The sequence below is a fragment of the Vidua macroura genome, chromosome 6 (genome assembly GCF_024509145.1).
Source record: "Vidua macroura isolate BioBank_ID:100142 chromosome 6, ASM2450914v1, whole genome shotgun sequence".
In the NCBI taxonomy this organism is placed as follows: Eukaryota; Metazoa; Chordata; class Aves; order Passeriformes; family Viduidae; genus Vidua; species Vidua macroura.
Window position 1 is genome coordinate 37,652,269 of NC_071576.1, and position 19,094 is coordinate 37,671,362.

The 19,094-nt window shown below is 40.7% G+C and overlaps 1 protein-coding gene and 1 long non-coding RNA gene across 4 annotated transcripts in view; both read right to left on the bottom strand.

Moving 5' to 3' along the window:
• Positions 1 to 634, bottom strand: part of LOC128808352 (carbohydrate sulfotransferase 9-like) — a 28,461-nt gene extending 27,827 nt beyond the window's left edge. For all 3 annotated transcript variants that reach the window (XM_053979336.1, XM_053979341.1, XM_053979337.1), the window contains exon 1: positions 462 to 634. The gene's annotated coding sequence lies outside the window, so the exon portion shown is untranslated. The remainder of the gene's footprint in view (positions 1 to 461) is intronic.
• Positions 635 to 5,072: 4,438 nt separating this feature from the next.
• Positions 5,073 to 6,090, bottom strand: LOC128808358 (uncharacterized). The gene is made up of 2 exons (XR_008437447.1): positions 5,342 to 6,090; positions 5,073 to 5,185 (listed from the first exon to the last, which is right to left on the bottom strand). It is a non-coding gene; the product is annotated as an uncharacterized LOC128808358 (long non-coding RNA).
• Positions 6,091 to 19,094: the final 13,004 nt, after the last annotated feature.

Sequence of the window (19,094 nt, forward strand, 5' to 3'; positions counted from 1 at the left end):
CTGCAATGTTCTTGTGAGGGGAAGAGGAGGGGCACACATTGATCTCTTCTCTCTGGTGACCATTGACAGGACCCAAGGGAATGGCCTGAAGCTGTGTCTGGAGAGGTTTAGACTGGATATTAGGAAAAGACTTTTCACTCAGAGGGTGGCTGGGCACTGGAACAGGCTCCCCAGGGAAGTGGTCACAGCATAAGCCTGACAGAGTTCAAGAGTATTGTTTGGACAATACACTTGGGCATATGGTGTGACTCTTGTGGATGACCCTGTTCAGGGCCAGGAGCCGGACTCAATGATCCTTGTGGATCCAACTTGGCATATTCTGTGATTCTGTGATTTTACCTTCCACAGGCAGAACTGAGAGCACGAGGGAGCTGGGGGGTTTAAGTGCCACAAAACAATAATGAGGCAAAGGTGTGACCTGGCTGGCATAGAAACAGAGTCACATTAAATGCACTACTCACCTGCTTGTATGTTGGTCACAGCACAGCTTTGCACTAGTGACTAGAGACTAAAGCCACAACCCTTCCTCAGGGCAGCAGTCCTGGAATGAAGACTGAGTGCATGGAGAAGCTCCTGCATCCAAGATGGAGAGCGGGATGGCCGCTGCTCCTGCAGCACTGGGCCCAAGGAAATCCCCAGGATGGCAGGGTCTGTCCTGCTGATAGACACAACAGCTGGGTCCCACTGACAGGACCAGGCTCATGGTCCTGGGCCAGGACTGGATAAAAAGCCAACCCACAGGGCTGGGCTCAGCTCCATGATGACCATGGGGACAGGCCATGCCAGGGCATCCGTCCAAACACAGGTGGCGGCCCAGAGCCAAGGTGCTCCACAGGCGTGGCTGAGCTGGGCACCAGCACCCGCCAGGGCAGGCAGGGGCTGAGGGCCCTGGGCTGGGCCTACAGCGAGCCCCTGGGCCTGTGGCTGTGGGCAGGCTCGGGCTGAGGCAGGCCCGGCCGGGTGGTGCCCGCGGAGCTGGCACTGCTGCTCTGGGGGCCCTAGAGGCGACATGGGAGCTTACAGCGAGCTGCGGGCCTGGGCCCCCTGACCGCCTGACAAAATAACAGTGCTGAGGTTCTCCTATTTCTGCTTTTTGTACTCCTATATTTCTTCTTTTGCAATCCTTTTTTGCATTATTTTCACTGGTTTGCTGCACTTTGTGAAAAACACTTTTCAGTCAATTTCCTTAAACTCATTCCTTTGATTGAGCTGATTGGTCCTCAGGAGGATTTAGTTCACCTGTGGGAGCTGCAGCTTCCCTAAATCTACATCTGAAAAGAATCCTTGGGCTGTTTTCTCACTAGGTTCCCACACTCGTGTTGGAGACAAACCCGTGGTCCCCTCTTAACCCATCATGAACACCAGCTCCCTGGGGCTGCAGCAGCCTCCACAAAGCTCTCCATGCCAGCTCCCCCTGTCCTTGCAGTGCTGCAGCCACGATTGCATGGATGAGGCTTACAGGGATTTGGTTTCCCATAGAATGCCCATGAGTCCTTGTTCTCTTGTGTGCATGTAGTTAATCATTTTTGAAAAGCAACCTTCCCACAAAATTTCATATCTGCTGTTGGAACTTTAATCTCATTTGCTGGAGAAAGTAAGATAAATAGTGAATGGAAGTAATCAAACTACTGTGCCATAACTGCATATTTTCTTTACATTCAGCTTCTTACAGACCCTCAGCCCTCTGAAACATTCAGTTCGCAATTCAAGTTTAAAATCTTTATTTTTTGTTCCTCATCTTGTTTGCTCAGTGCCTCACTCCCACTGTTCTGCTGAAAAATGGGCGAGTGTGAGTAATTAAGCCAGAAATAACACATGCACCAAGCTGCTACAATTAATCCACCAGTTAGACTAATGTAGTCCAATTTTAAATGCTAGTTTTCCTGATTTTTCTGCAGGAAACACTGCAGTTTTTAATCTATCACACTAAAACTTCTGCTTTGACTCAAAAAACTTATAAAAAGGGTATATTTTTAACAGAGTTAAAAGACTGTAGGGGGTAAACATGAAGCTTAAGACTGAATGAATAAGTGGCAGAAATCTGGTACATCTTGCACTTCCACAGATCAACAGCTGATCTAAGTTGATTGTGCCATTTTCAGAAAGGAACAATTATCTTTACAAGCCTCTCTTCCATAAGAAAAAAAGGCATTTTCAAATGTCATTTGATGATTTCCAAAACAGCTCCTACCATTTGCTCTCTACAGTGACTGGCTTGCTCCTGTTCCTCAAAGATGTCAAAATTTAACAGTCTGTTCAGTATTTTAACTTAAAAACTCCTACTTCTTTTCCCACCCCTTCCCCTTTTTATGCAATAATTTGTATTTTCAGTGTTGATTTTATATACCGGATATTGTTAAATAATAATTTTGCACCTACCTGATGAAAATTTAGAAATACCTCTAGTCTTTCCAACTTGTTTGCCACTGTCTTAAGTCTGCTTTATTCTAGAACATTTTCAGTTTAATTTTTTGCTTGTGCGAGTAGCAGATCACAATATTTACAATTTGAATATTGCCAAATATATTGTAAGGAAGTTCAGTTCTCAAATTTTTATTGAAAACTACCTGAATTCAAATATTTTTAGCTATGCCAATTAAGAGTTCAGGCTTAACTTGTAAGTTTTAAAATATCTGTACTTTTTCTTCCATGGGAATATTGAATGGTGGATACTCTACACTCAGTAGAAAATGGGTACAGCTGTATCATTTTGCAAAACATTTGACCTTATGGTAATCACATTGGGTATTATTTATAAGTAGTTATCACATTTAGCACAACGTCACATACGTACCAGATATTACTTATAGCTTTTTTAAAAATTACATTCAAAATTTAGTACTTGAATTCAACTGTTGCTGCAAATTGAGAAAATAATCCAAACTGAAAGAGAATTTCAAGCACATGTAAGGAAATCAAGACCATTTTTCAACTGCAGATCTGAAGTTTCTGCAGTTATCTTTGCAAATTTTTCTTGGGTATTTCTGGGTTTTTCCACTTTTCCCATTTTTTGACATATTCCTAAATCTTCATTCCTTTAAGCCTAACAGTATTCAATCGTAGCCATTTTTAGTTTGCATTAGTCCCTGGAGCTAAACCTAAACGAATTTTTACACCCTCATTTTCCATAATTACTACAGAATTAAGCAATTTAACAGGCTTCTCTTTGCTGTTCTATTTATCAAATTCATCTCCATATTTCTGCTGGAGCACTAAAGAAACATTTGTAGGTGTGCTGTAGGGTTTTGGCAATATTGCTCCATCTTGTATTACAGCAATTTCCTTCTAATACATTTTAAAACATTTCTACATTCATCATCCTGTCTCTGAATATATATCTACCTAATGTACATCCTCTCCTAACAAGACCTGGCACATTTACAAACATGGAAAAATATTTTCTTTTATAAAACAATTGAAAGCTATGCATTTCCAAGATTTTATCTTTACACCTAAATTATTTATGCCTGGGAAGTTATTTCTGTGCAATATATTCTGAGTCATGTTCAACAAGAATACATTTTTCTCATTTTTTTCTTAATGTACATTAATACCTCACTGCCTGATAAATATGTATTAAGATTTCAGCCTACAGGTATATGTTCCAGTCTCTTGACATAGCTCTTCCTTTAATGTTTTCAAAATAATTATTGTGTTGCACAAAATCCATCTACTAAGTTTCTTGGTTAACATTTCCAGTCCTTGTATTTGGGCTTTGTGAAATAGTTGTGCTATGACAGTTGTACTGTCACTTTAGAAATGCTGGGAGTGACTTTAGCCTTTGTTGCTTCCTTGTGCAGTCCTGCATGCTTCTCCCTGTCAGTGCTCCCTTGGAGCCTTATTGGTTTTATTTTGCTTCCCGGTGCATTTGATTGTTGTTTACTAAGTATAAATTGGGCAACTTTAACTATATTTTCCTCAGTTGTGGATATTGACATCTTATTGCAAGAGTGCCTTTGACCAGATAGCCTTTCCCCAACATCTTTTTACTCATTTTTATTGTAAGGACTTTATTTCTTTCTGGAAATTCTGTGTTCTTTGGTATCCAAATGACTTTTCTTACCTTGCCTTCTATTTTTAATAGATATATAGCCTCTGAATTAGCAACCTTTTTAACAGCTGCTTCCCTTCCCTTCCTCATGGTGCTCAGGGTTAAACACGACTTGCACACTCCAATGCCCCTCCAATTTGCCTGCCACACTTCTGCAGCATTTCAGGCACCCAGGGGGTTTGGTTTCCTCGTCTCATGTACACAAGCTCTTATGCAGTTTCTTGACACGCTCTTCTTCCTGCCCTGCTCCTGGCATAACTCCCTGTGTTTGGCTGCTAGTGAAGATGATGGTCCTGCTTCCAAGGAGCACTCTTCCACAGTAGCTAGAATGAAGTCAGTTGGTGACTTAGACTCCAGAGGAGACCTTAATAAAACACCATCAGCTTCCCCAGCTGGGCTCTCCTGTGTCTCTTCCTCTTTTCCCAAGGTTTCCTCTTGGCAAGACAGACAGGAGGGCCTGGCAGCAGTGCAACGGTGGCAGGGTGATGAAGTAACTGTGTGAACACAGTATATGCTCCCTGAATAGACAAAGCACTTTCCTCTGCAGGGTTTCAAGATGAGCACCTTTCACCAGCACCATGTTTGTCCAGAGTAAACAAAGGCTAAGGTATTGCAGATCAAAACATTAACAAATCAGGTTGTCATACCATTCTGAGATTTCAGCTCCTCTTGAGTGAAATTTAAATCTTTCTGTAGTATCATTTTCCTTCATTTTGCACCAAACACACCGGTTTACTTCTATTATCATGCGCCTCGACAATTGACATTTGTTTGACCATTTGAGAACTGTGTGACCTTTGAGTTTACTGAGAAATATGAATAAACATGTGAACATAGTGAGCAATTTCTCTTCTCTGAAAGCTTATTGTGTGTTCAGGTTTTTGGAAGAGACTTTTATAACATTTGTTTTTGTCAAAGATAAAGGACAATTCCTCCTAGCTACCTTTACTAAGCTCCAGTGCACACATTGTGAAGTTTTTTCTGTAGAGCATGAAAATAAACAGAAACTCCACTAAGCATAAATATTTGAGGACAGATTAGAATTTTCTGTCCCAATCATACATTCTTAAAATAAGCCTGACTTGGTTTTGTTCATGTTTTTCCAGGAGGCACAAGCAATTCTGCAGAACTGATCTAGACAGAACAGAAAGTTATGTGCATTATGATGGGGAAAGAAGAGTTACCAGCAGTCCTGTGAGGACATGACTGACACCATTACAAGCAAAGGCCCCAGGATAATGTGTATGAAGAGGAACACAAAATCAGCAAGATAGGATTCAGCAAGATCACCTTAATTGCTTACAAGCAACTGCTCTTCCATGCAGAAGCAAGGAGTGCCTACAGGGCACTGTGATGGGAAAACCCAGCAGGACACCAGTGTGCCCCTCAGCAGTGCCTGCACACGTGCATGCAGCATTGGGAATAACCATGAGGAGCTAGAGATCTGCCTGACATCACAGGCTGTGATCTTTTTGGGATCACAGAGACATGGTGGAATGGCTGTCATGGCTGGAGTGCTCCAACAGAGGGATGCAAGCTCTTAGGAAGGACAGGCTTAGAAGACGAGGAGAAGAATTTGCCCTTTGTGACAGAACAGCTTGTGTACATGGAGCTGTGCCTGGGGATGGATGATGAGGCAGCTGAGAGCCTAGGATGTACTCCACAGTCCTGGGTAGGGAATCAGGAAAAAAGCATCATGAAAAGTTTTACTGAGCACTGGAAGAGATTGTCAAAGAGAGGTTTTGGAATCTCTGTATCAAAAAATAATATATTAAAAAGCCACCTGAACGTGGTCTTGGGCAACACTGCTTGAGCATGGGGGTTGGACATTTCTCCTAGCCTCAATCATTCTATGATTTTGTGATCATACAAAGACCGAAAACAAGTGTTGTCTAGCTAATCCAAAAGGAGTCTTGGCTTTGGCTTAATAAAACAGTCAAAAATACGTAAATTACAAATTCTGCTGGTATAGTCCTTTCAAACCACTACTCTATGAAGTCTAGAGATACAATCAGCAATGAACCCAGTCTTCATTACAGGAGCAATCTCTGAGCTCTAATCATAACAACTTCATGATGACTTAACTATTTCATAATGAAAAATAGTACCTGGAGGTTGAATGGACTGCACTGTCTTCCAAGGCCACAGAATGCAACAGTTACTGCATTGGACAATGTCCTCTGCCCACACAAAGATGCCTATTCAGGGTGCTGGAAGTGGGCACAAACACCAAAGAATAAATGTTTTGAGACACAAATTTTCATTCAAGTCCTATGATTAATGCAAGGAAGTACTGGAGTTAATACTTTTAGTAAGAGCAAACAACTGATACACTGGAGTCACATAAAATACATCCACACAAGACATTTGCTTTGTTGATGCAGATGATAAATACCTCAGTAAAAATTCTTTAATGTTGAACAGAGTAAAGGGATCAAGTCATTGTGCCCTTCCTCTGATACTGATCTGACACTTTTTACAAGAGTTCCTCTGTGGGTTTGGTGCTGCTGGTAAAATGTTAGCAACACTGGAAATATTTGTTTGCTTCAACCTGGATTGTCACTAATAGACAAGAGATCAGTATCTTTGAAATTAACCTGTGTGTTCATTACCTATTGGAGTGGTATTTTAAAAATGAAGTCACCTGGTTTATCAGTTCTTCATCATAAGACCTAGAGATTATACTTCCTCATGTTCCCTTTAAAAACATCCTGAGATTTGGGGGGGGGGGGGGCAGGGAAGAACATTCTAATCAGTTCATCTCTATACTTATTTACTCCTAAGAGGAAAATAGAATGTGTGCTGCACATAATTTTGAAGTGGAAAAATGTGTGATATGGAGAGAAGACAAGATTATTTAAAAATTATCTCAGAACAAAAAAAAAAGGAAAATATTTATTTATCCCATTTTTCATCAAAAAATTAAATTTTCAAACATCCTTACAAAAATCTCACGTTTGAAGAAAGGAAGGAGAAAAATATGTGGAATGTAATACAATTACTATCTTTATGGTAGATGAGAAAATAAATATTCTGAAAACCCAGTGTATGGATATAAACTTTTCATCTGGAACACTTAAGTAGCATTAAGACTTAACAGTTTAGTTTCCTTTTCAAACACATTAAGAGAATAGTAAAACTAAAAAAATAGCACTTGTGAACTTTTGGGGAGGCCATGACCTGAATGAGGGGATCATGTGCCCTCTCAGTCACTTTGCAGGCAGTACCAAATTGTGTGGGAATGCTGATCTGCTGGAGGGTAGGAAGGCTGTGCAGAGGGATCTGGACAGGCTGGATTGGTGGGCTGAGGCCAGCTGTATGAGCTTCAACAAAGCGAACTATCAGGTCCTGCACTTGCATCACAACAACCCCATGCAGCACTACAGGCTGGGGGAAGAGTGGCTGGAAAGTTGCCCAGCAGAAAAGGACCTGGAGGTGCTGGTCAACAGCAGCTGAATATGATCCAGTGTGTGTCCAGGTGGCCAAGAAGGCCAATGGCATCCTGGCCTGTATCAGCAACATTGTGGCCAGCAGGACCAGGACAGTGATTGACCCCCTGTACTTGGCACTGGTGAGGCCACACCTTGAGTGCTGTATCCAGCTTGGGCCCCTCACTACAAGAAGGACATTGAGGTGTGGGAGTGCATCCAGAGAAGGGCAATGGAGCTGGGGAAGGGTCTAGAGAGTAGGTCCTATGAGGAGTGGCTGAGCAAGCTGGGACTGTTTAGCCTAAAGGGGGATCAGGAGTGGCCTTATCACTCTCTGCAACTTCCTGAAAGGAGGTAAAAATGATAGAACAGTGGAAATTACCTTAAGTTGTGCCAAGGGAGATCAGGCTAGTAGCAGAAGTTTCTTCAGTGAAAGGGTGGTCAGCACTGAAACAGCATACCTAGGGAAGTGGTAAAATCCCCATCCCTGGAAGCATTAAAAAAAAAAAAAAAAAGTGGATGTGGATTTAGGGACATGGTTTAGTGGTGAACACCACATGGTTTAGTGGTGAACATGTCAGTGCTAGGTTAAGAGTTGCACTCTGTCCTAGAAGTCTTTTCCAAACTAAGTGACTCAGTGATTTTCTTACCCTGCCTTCATCATTTGCACAGAATTTAGCTGCTGTAAGTTGTCAGTCATGGGTAACAGTAATTCCATATTCTCTCCTTTGAGATGTACCCCCTAAACTCCACAGAGTATGCCTAAGGCATACTCTGACATCTTGTCCCAAGGCTCTCTGATGTCGTAGTGAACGTTACAGTGATCACAGAAGGGGAACATGAGTTTCTAGCAAACAGTTGAACTCTTGAGATGGCAAAACTGCTTTCTTTCAGCTTTCAGCCCTTTACACAATAGTTGTGATGGTGGCTCCATAGGTTCCAAAGGATCACAAAATATTAATAGGTTTGAAAAAAATTCTTCTCTGCTTTACTAACCATGGTTTGTCATATAGGATTGAATTTTCTGCTCTTCCTTCCATATCTGCTCCTTAAAACAGGTCTGTGCTTTATTTGCTCTGAGCAACATTCACCTAGAAAATTCACAAAATTCACCTAGCAAAATCTCTTCTTCTGACCTTACATTAAAACAGAAAACTAAAGCAAAGGAAAGGAAAGATGCACCAGGTATTAACAAACAGAAGTGGCAGTTTAGCAGCAGTGCTTTGCCATCTGGCAGGATGAAAAACCAAATGGCAATGAGTCTGTAGCCTGGCTTCGGCCTGGAACATGATTTCCCTTTTAACCGCCTGTTGGAAAATTCTGTTAGTGACTTGCAGCCCAAAATAAGACTGCAGGAGCTGCTGCTGCACTGGTACCTGCCACTAAGTATGAGGTTAAAAATTCAGTGGGGGAAAAATGCTGCTTTCTCCTGCTGGATGGCCGTGGTGCACTGCACAGGGAAGAGCTGGGGGAGAAGGCTGAGCCTGACAGGCTGGGAAGCAAACACAAAAGAAAGGTAGTGTGGCTGGAGGTGCCAGGGTGGGGAACTGAGGCTCTGTAGAGGAAACAGAAGGATGAATCTATACCCTTGAGAGTATTTACATAAAGTGCCTCGAAACTGGACAAGCAGCATGATAAGGAAGCATGGAGGAACTTTTCTGAAAGATATTTAAATCAGCCATAGAGATCAGAGACAGGAGTCAGTGCCTCATGAACAATGAAAGAGAATTAGTAGGGTGGGGATAAATACAAGAGAGCCTTAAAAATGACGGCATATAGCCAATGTCTGATGTAACTAGAAAAGTATATCCCAGAAATGGGATATAAAGAGAAAGCGAGAGTGGATTGTCAACCGAATAAGACCTTCAGACAAGTCCCAAGCAGAGTGATCTTGTAATCAAATTAAGAAAGATGGCAAAGTCATGTGGACAGCAAGTGACAGACACTATAGCAATTTGTCCCACTCTTTTCTCAGGGCAGCACAGCTCAGACAGCTGAATCCTCCCAGCAGAGGAGATTGTGAACACACGTACCTGCCAGAAGAATGATGCTTGTTGCCCCACATCAGCAAAACTCTTGCATTGGTTCTGCTTACACGTCAGCAACGAGCACATGCCAGCAAGCCAGCCAGTTGAAAAGCATGATGGCTGAGCAGGAATTCTGCTCCTCACACTGCTCATATTGCAGTTTGTTGTCTTGATCCAATAAAAAGCAGAGGCTTCGAAAAATGTCACTGACACTTGCTCACCACAATGCTGTTTCCTCCAGTACCTCACTTCCTTTTAGCTCCTCTTCACCTATTCATTGCTTGAAATAAGAAAAAACTCAAGATCTTTACCAACAAGGCTGCTGTTAAAGATTGACTTTTAAAGTCTACAATCACACACACAGTACCCAACTCTTCTGCAAATTTTGGATCCATCAAAGACCATAACAGTTTCTCCTTGACCCAGAGATCTCTTGGCCAGTGAATTCCAGAGACTCCTCTTCATGTTTCTTAGCTTCTATTGGCTGTAAAAAATGTTGTGTTTTCTGCCACTTTAGTCTTCTTGTGCTTCCAAAAGAGATTGTGAACAAACAGAAAGAGGCTAGGTCTGCTGATGGTTACCAAGCAAGTGTAACAGTTTCTAAACCACCTCTGGCTCAGGATGCTCCTGAACTGTGGATGTTAAGAAGTTCTCAAAGAACAGTTTCTTCGTGGCCTATTTCTTATGTTCATGTTCTAATCATCCCACACTGGCTGTTGTCTGAGATAGGACAATGGCTCAAAGGGATATTTGATCAGACTCAGCCTGGCAACTCTGATGGAAGCCCTTCCCCACCTAGAAGGGGATTGCTGCTTCTCCCTCTAAAGAAGCAATGGAGGATTCCCTGGCAATACTTCTGACAGTCTATCTGCCTTCTTGTGGGAGCCCTTCCCACCCAGCACAACAGCCTGGTAAGAGAAGTAAGAAAGCTTACTATAGTTGTACATCTGTCCCACGCGGGACATGTATGTCTTTGCTTTACTAAAGACATGATGTCTTTACTTTTTTAAAGTGAGATCCTTGCAAGGGATGGTCCAGTGCAGGGCCATGAGTCAGACTCAATGGCTTTCTTGGGTCCCTTCCAACTCAGCATGGATTCTGTTTCTGCTTTCATTTTTTTTTAAATTAATCCCAAATCAATTTCAAGACCACAAAGAGACCAGCAAAGATTCTGCAAAACCCTTGTCTCTCCAGCCTGATTACCAGCTTCAGGAGTGTTTGTTTAATTCTTGGAAACTGAATGTAGTTTTCACATCTAATGCAAGTTAGCTCTGTGGCCTCATGGTCTGTTATTGTCTGGAACAAGAAATTTCACCTCAAATATTCTATCAGGACAAGCAAGTGCTTCTTCTCTTTTTTCTTTCTAATGCAAATACCACTTTTTGAGCAAGTTGCATTTTCTCTTAGCTTTTTTAATGTCTGAAGATAAAGTCTGGGATAAATGAGACAAAAAAGAGCATGTAAACATTTTGACAGGTGTAAGCTGGAGCACCATCTCAGCCTGTTTGGCCAGTGAGCCACTAGCTCCTTCTACAACCACGCAAGCAAAACAAACAATTTTATTCACATCCAAAGACTACAGTCTTAGTCCTCCCACATCGAGAGAAACCCCTCAGGAAACTCACCTTTTGCTGTGCTTGTTCAATGCTAGAGCTAAAAAGGCACCTAGAGTTGTAACAATAGCCTGGCTCCTAACCAGGGTTTGACCCTAAAAGGGTCAAATGTTGTCACTCACTTGACTTGCAAAAAGTATAATTTCTGAATGTGCTTGCCCAGTGGATTGTTACCACAACTTCCTGCCATGGCTGAACGGTGCTTTGCGTCCCTGAACTTGACAAATCAGTTCTTTTTAATACTTAATGACTTTCTAAAATACCGTGTTGGTTTTTCCATAGGATTAATTTTCAGGCTCAGTAATAAGTTAAGAATAGAAGTATGCATAAATATGTATGTTGTTTTATAAAGAAAACAAAGGCATAGTAAACTTCAGACATGTTTTTTCCAGAACCTAATCAGGTACAGCTGTGTTATTACAAGTTTGTGGCAAAAAGCCAGTGCAGGCATTTGGAGAAGGGTGCTTAGGAGATGCTGCTGAGCCGCGGCAGTTGTTCAGCATGCTTGGGAGCAACCTTACCTCCCTGCTCCTCTGAGCTCAGGGAACTGGAAAGACAAGAGACCACAAATGGAGCCAGGCCCTGCTTTAGAAGCACAGTTCTCAGGTTTGAATGGGCTTGCCTTTGAGGCACTGCCTTTCATTCTCTTTGCTGCCCAGGCACTGCAGCTCTAGCATCACATCTTTGGTGTTTGAGAAAGGCCATGCTGAGAGACCAAGAGTTAGAAATACCTTTCTGCAGCTTGGACCACTTGCTCTGTGACAGCCCACTCTGCCAGTCCCTCCTCTCAAGGCTGGGGTTCAGATCCCATTTGTTGTATTTTTGCCAAACTCCCTCTTCAATTCAGCCCTACTTTAACATCTGAAAAAACATCTGTTGTGCTGTGGCCATCTGCTTCCATCCCCAAGAAGCCAGGCCAAAAATACCCAGGGACTTTGAAGAACAGTGTTAGCTGAGACATATTTATGTCAAGACAGATCAGCAAATGGGTTATTTTAAAACTTATAGGAATTAATGGAACTTAGTTGCTACCTCCAAGGGTAAGTTAGCATCATTATTCCCTTTGAAAAGGGACTGCAGCAAATGGAACTAATATTCCATATAAATATGCAAGGTGTGATAAAATGAAGAATTTACTCAGGGTGGAAGTTCATGAGCAGGAACAGAGAAAAACAGAGGGCCAATAATCCTTCAGAATTTAAATCCTTTCTAATTTTATAGTAATAACTAATTATTACTATTTTTGCTTTTAATACTATTAACAAGGCATCAACAAACTTGTAATGAGTGATGAGTCACTTTATGGTAGATTACAGTGGATCTCTTTATGCATCACTTTTTGACAAGAGCAAGACCTGAGGAACTACCCAGGCTGTCTCTGCCCAGAAGTCAAAACTTTACTGTATGGCAGTCCACAAGGAGCTCTCCGTTCACTTTTAGTAAATAACACAAAATAATCACCACAGGAGCAGTCCTGCCCTGTGACTTTGCAATTCAAGTCACCCATGAGTGAAAATATTCCTCATGAGGACTCTATCCTGCTCCCACTGCCTCCCACAGAGTCTTCCCTTTCATTGTAACACTGGCTAAATAGACCATTATATAATATTTGAGGTTGTATGTCTTCAGGCTTCTGGGCATTCAACCCAAAAGTGTTTGAAGATACAACTTATTTTTCCCCCTCTGTATTCTTATCTGCCTCTGGAAGAGCACTAGCTGCTGTGAACAGATTGTGCTAGCTGAAACAGGCAACCAGTGACAGGAAACCCAAGAGTACACTCTGTAATATTAATGCTCTAAAATTAAAAACTCCTCATTGTTAAGCAGTAAAGGGATGTTAGCCTTAAGCAAAGGTGTTTAATGGTAAAGACCATATACCCCATGCTGTTGCAAAAGTTCATTCTCACTTCCAGACTTTGGTTGCTAAGCTAAATTGCAGAACTCTTCATACCAAATCCTTTACCAGGATTAGAGCTAGAAGAGGATTTAACAAAATGCTAAAATGGTACTCAGCTTATATTTCACCTCACGTTTGGCCATCATACTTTGCTATCTTCAACTTTCTGTCTTTGATAATTTGAGAAAATATTGCAGAAGTTTGCAATGGAAATAAAAATCAATAATCAATTTAATAATTAACTAACCCTGATTCAAAATTCAAAGTAACTGCTTTGTGTTTGGAATTCATCTAGTCTTTCTCAGATAAAAAATAGCATTTATTCAAACATTTAAGTTTACTTCAATAGTGGAAAACCAGTTTGCCTCCATAGTCCATTATAATATTTCCAGGGGGAGAGCTTTATTACAGTAAAAATAGCTACTCTCAGTTTTTGACAACTGGGAAGTCTTCAATAGCAAAGCATGAAACAAAAGTTTGTTTTTTTCCTTTTAAGTATATAAGCTGTATATGATCTGCTTATTCTAGTCACAGATCAGTTTGTTCCCCCAACCAAGACAGACTACATTAAACTGACTGTTGAGCGAGTGCTTGTGCTAACTGCAGCCAGAAAAAACATTGCAGTAGCACCACTCTTGGGAGAAGCTGTAATTTGTCATAGTAACTTTCTAAAGCACACGTGGGATATGAGCAATAATTTTGCTCTCATTTCTGTAGCATTAATCAGTGCAAAAAGTCAGCTGGGCAGCAGTGGCTTCGCTAGAACTGCCCTATCTGAAAAGAGCCACACAACAGGTGCCAAGTCACCAGTGTTCAAATTGCTTCTGCTTCCAACACACGGCCTAAAAATTATATTCAACAGTTGAGCTTTTACACAGCAATTTCACTTTGAAAAGCAATGGAAGCAAGTTACCTGTTGGCAGAAATACCACCAGGAAGAATTATAAAGGGATGAAGTAGACCCCACTCACACTGTCACACTCCAGGCAAATATTCTTGTGTGCCAGGTGGGGTATCTGACAATTGCATGTTTGTCTGTAGTCCTGAAGGAGAACCAAGAAATTATTCAAGAACGGTCTTTCAATAAACCCAAATCATCTCAAGTCTCACTTAAAATTTTATCTGTTTGATTTAAGGGCACATTTTACAACTATTGAAATATCCCCCTTCCTGCCCTAAAGGGAAGACATTTTGAATTTCTTTCCTGAAGCAGGCACATTGAAACAAGATATTATGGTCTTGTTTATGCCATTTACAAAGGCAGATCACTCCCAGCCTCTAATGTTCTACTCTACTGCTCCTTCCTTCAACCCAGTGAATCATAAATTCAATCTCCCCAAAGACTTGATGTCTTTTGGTCATCCTACATATATACTCATGCCAGAAAATAATCTGTGCTTCCATTCAAATGCTCACTTAGCATTAAGCTGTATTTATGAATCTTGTCTAACATGGTCTTTAACAACTTGACAAAGTTACTCATCTGCAGTGTTATTTATTACCCTATCCACCCTTGTATTTTCTGCAGAACAAGCTGACAGAAGTTTAATAACAAAAAAAAAAAAAAACCAAAAAAAAAACCAAAAAAACCCAAAACAAACCAAACAAAAAAAAAAAACAAAAAAAAACAAAAAAAAAAACAAAAAAAAAAAAAAAAAAAAAACAAAAAAAAAACCTGCCTCAGGAAGACTGAGGAAATATAAAACTTTTACTTGAATGTTAATGTGAGATTTAGAACATGAACCTGAGACTTCCAGCAAGTTTTTTTGACAATGGCTTTCTTCCCATTCTCCTTTTTTGTGGTCATGGGTTTCTGTACTGACCTACTTTAATTTCTCCAGAATAGTACTCAAAAACCATAGCTCTCATATAGCAAAATTATATACATTTACTAAAACCAAATAAACTTCTGCAGAATCCACAATATTTTATGCACATTCAATTAAGTCATGGATGTTGCTTTCAAGCATTTGTATGAGTAACCACTAATTACCCAACTGACCAATTTCAAAACTTCATTGTTTCTTAAAAATAATTTTAGAAAATTATTTCCTGCATGATGGTTTTCTGTAACATGGGTGAAAACAATGTGCTCCACTCAAACCTGGTTCCACATTTGGCAGAAGTGGAAGGCTAGCCATCAGAAAGACATATATTGTGTCTTTAAGTTTGCACAGTACTCCTCCTCATGGACCAGAGGTTCCTAGTGTTTTCAGGCTACGACCGCTCTTTTCCCACCCTCCTTATGGCTCAGTGTTTCTTCTGTTGCCAGGAGATTACAAATGTGTTGAAAGACAGAAGCTCAAAATGGCATCAAAAGAGTTTTAGTGGAGCAGAGAGTCTGCAGCTAGCTTCCAGGAATTAGACATCAGCTGTTGTCACAATCAAACACACAAGAAATTAAACCAAATCTTTTTCTAAAGCTTGATATGAAGAAAAGAAAAAAATCCCACAAAGAACACCTCTCCATAACTGTCACTCTTAATACACTTCCTTGCTTCATACTGCTTAAGGGCATTGAGTCTCTTAAATTATCCAGCTCACACTTTGACATTAAGTACCAGCACTTAAGAAAACAATTCTTTTTCATTTTAAATAATTACACTCATATTCCAGTACTGAAGACAGAGTACCAAGTTAATGACACAGAGTACATTCTACCCAAAATATGTTCTATGCAACTTAATCACACTCAGCTAAATTATTTGCTCTACAGAAAATACACTTAACAATCCACGGACTACTGGAATGCAGCACACACAATTTAGGAAGAGAGTTGTTAAATTCCAGGATTTTCCCAATGAGAGAGTTGCTGCCCACACCAGCAGTGGGCTGCAGTAACAGAATTGTGCTTTACATTTTGCACTCAATTAAAAGACAAAACTTAAGAAACATATGTGCACTGTATATTTAGAGAAGGCAGACCTTAAAGAAACCACTCATTGGCAAATAGCCAAGTCCTGTTTGGCAAGCTGGGTAACTCCTATTGGTTTTCTTAAAGCAGTTTCACTATGGAACAGACAAGCTGCAGCAAAGTAAACTCAGGCTTCACTTAGAATCTACTGTAAATAGAGTCATAGTATAAATTAGACTGAAAGGGACCTCGAGAGTTCCCCAAGATTAGCCTCCTACACCCAGCAGGATCAGATCCAAGGCCACATTGCTCCAGCTCTATCCAGTTGAAAACCTCCAAAGATAAGCTCTTTGAGCAGCCTGTTCACTGTCCTCATGAAGGAGTTCCACCACCTTTAATCACAACCTCGAGTTTCAAACTATACCATTGTCTCTAATCCTCCCAAAACCCACAACAGTAAAAAGCAGACCACTTTCCTGACCACCTCTCCACATTCACTAGAAGGCTGCTATTAACTCCTCCTGAAGTTGCATCTTCTGTTACACTGAAGATTGTGTTTATGGGTAAAGAGGAAACATAACATATATACAAGTAAAGCTAAGAATTTATTGTTAGCATATGGAAATCTTAACCCAAGTAGTCTATTAGTCTAGATGTAATTACTATAGGAAAAGAACAATCATGCAGGTTGTGTACTTTTACACAAGAAGTTGCAGTAATAAACTTGTAGGACACATTTCTCCATTTCCCTCCTATTTAGGGGTTATTTTCACCCTTCTACTGTTACTCTGCATCTCAAAATCAACATCTCCAGACTGCTGGAAAAGATAACTTGAAGCTATCAACATCTGAAGTCCTTTGCTGGGAGGAATACGCTGCTGCTTTCTTCCTCCTTCCTCTAGGATCTACTTGGGGTGCTTTTTATATTTGCTAACATGCTTTTACATCTTTATTTTTCCTTATTGGCCTTCAGATCCAAATATATATGAGGCCCTTCACATATGTTAGATGTGATTTCTTTTTTCTGTTACTTCCTAAACAAAATTTTGTCCAGTTCTTGTTCTGCCTTAAACAACCAAACCAAGCCAAACAAAAAACCCACCAACCAACCAACCTCAAATTCAGAAAAACCTACTAAAAAACAAACCACACCAAAAAAACCCACAGCCCAAACAAGGAACCAAATCCCGCCCACCCCATATTTGACTGCTGGTAAGTAACCACTCACCAATACAGGACTATGAGGTTTCCAGTTCCACACATGTACCCCATCATTAATCTGCACTCTTCTATTCTACATTCTTTGTTTCCAATTCAAAAGGCCTGCTATTATATATCATGCCCACATTTCTCTCCACATCATTATTTTGGTCATAAATATCTTATTGCACATAAAATACCTGCTTAATACTCTTACGTATATAAAACTATGGTTGCACCACCTAAAGGTAAACAGAAGTAAAAGAAATTAACCGCAGACACCCAGCCAGTTATAGAAATTGTTATAGCAAAGCTAAGTAAAACAAAGATACAGGCAGGCCAAAGAAAGTTCATCAGGGGAAGCATGATATTCCTCCTCAGGCCCAAGCCTTGCAGACTCAGTACTAAGCTTATGGCCTGTTACTAACAGCCATAATACACTATTGCAGTGCTTGTTATGACCTCTTGGAAGAAGCTGAACAAGCCCTAATCCATGACCATCTCAGTGGCCTTTCACTAAATTTGTTCCAGGCAGCTGAAATCTTCCTTGAACTGGGGAATCCAAAAATTAGACACAGTCTACATGCAGACTCATATAAAATACCAGGTACATCATCTGAAATACTATCAATACTCACCCTGCCTTCTGTTACTGATAGGTAATTGCAATATATTAGCTATTTCTGAGAAGTTCCTACTTTAATTTACCTTCTTTAACTGTTCATTCTCTTAGCTGAATACTACTTCTTCTCAGTAGAAAAAAGTATACTAAATAAAAAGAGTCAAGTCTCCAAATGCTGGAGTTATGTGGGTAATGCCTACCTGTTATGGCCTGACAGTTGGGCCACAGGACCCTTTAACATTTTGATAGATGTCAAGGCATAAAGACCCGCAAGTGAGTACTGAATGGTTGGCTTTCCAAAGAGCTGTAGAAGTTTAAGATATTACCACTACAACTCTCCATGTTTACTAGCCCCACAGTCCAACTAACCAAGCAGAAACCTAAGTTGGTGGTTGGGTTTTGTTTGTTTGGGGTTTTTACCCAGGTAGTTCCACACACAATAGACTTAAGAAATTGCTAATTTGAGATTCCTTCAGCTACTGAGTGTGAGAGGTGATCCAAAATCTGAAGCAATTGATGATGGTGATAAGGTAAAACCAATGAGTTCCAGATTAAAAAAAAAAAAAACCCAACCTATTTGTTTGGCTACTTAAGCATTTCCCTCTAAAAGATGAAGCTACTGTGCTGAAAGTAAGACTGCATATGTATCTGTAGCTTAAGTACCTAATTTACAACTCACAAGTACAGCAAAGGAACACTTTGCTAAGCAAATCTCAGTTACAGCTCTTGACTCAAACTTCCAGGCCAAGGCTTCCAGCCTGCTCAGTGGTTAATCTCTAAGGACAATTTTGTTTCACAGACAGCCCTTGCAGGAATCCTATAGGTGTCCACAACTAGGGAGTCTCAGAAAGGATGTTTGTTGGGAAATCCTGCCCTGCTCATCCTATGCCACCATGCCTGTGAGACAAATTCCGGATGCTGCATTACTCTGCACGTTGAAAGGGGGATGGGGAGGAGGCAGTACTTGCAGGGAAGACAGACAAAACTGGAGAAAGTATAAAATTACTTATAGGCTCATACATCAATTCAGATCAGAAAGGAGCTCAGGGTGATCCCCAATCCATGCTCCTTCTCAAAGCTGGGTAAGCTACAAGATATAACATTCTCTTAGAATGCTAATCTAGCATTCTCTTGAAAACTTCCAAAAGAGACAGAAAAATCTCTCAGGCAACCTAGTGCACTGTTTAACTGTTCTACGGGTATTTTTTTTTAATATTACATCTTGGCAGAACTTACCCTGTTTCAAATTTTGCCTGTTGTGTCTCATCCTCACACTGAGCACCCCTGAGAAACCTTGCTTCACCTTACTCAGTAGCTTCTTTAAGTTCAGCTATATGCTTTAGCAATTTTGATTACAAAAGTAGACTGGATTTCTACAAGACAAGCAAAGTCTGTGTTTTAA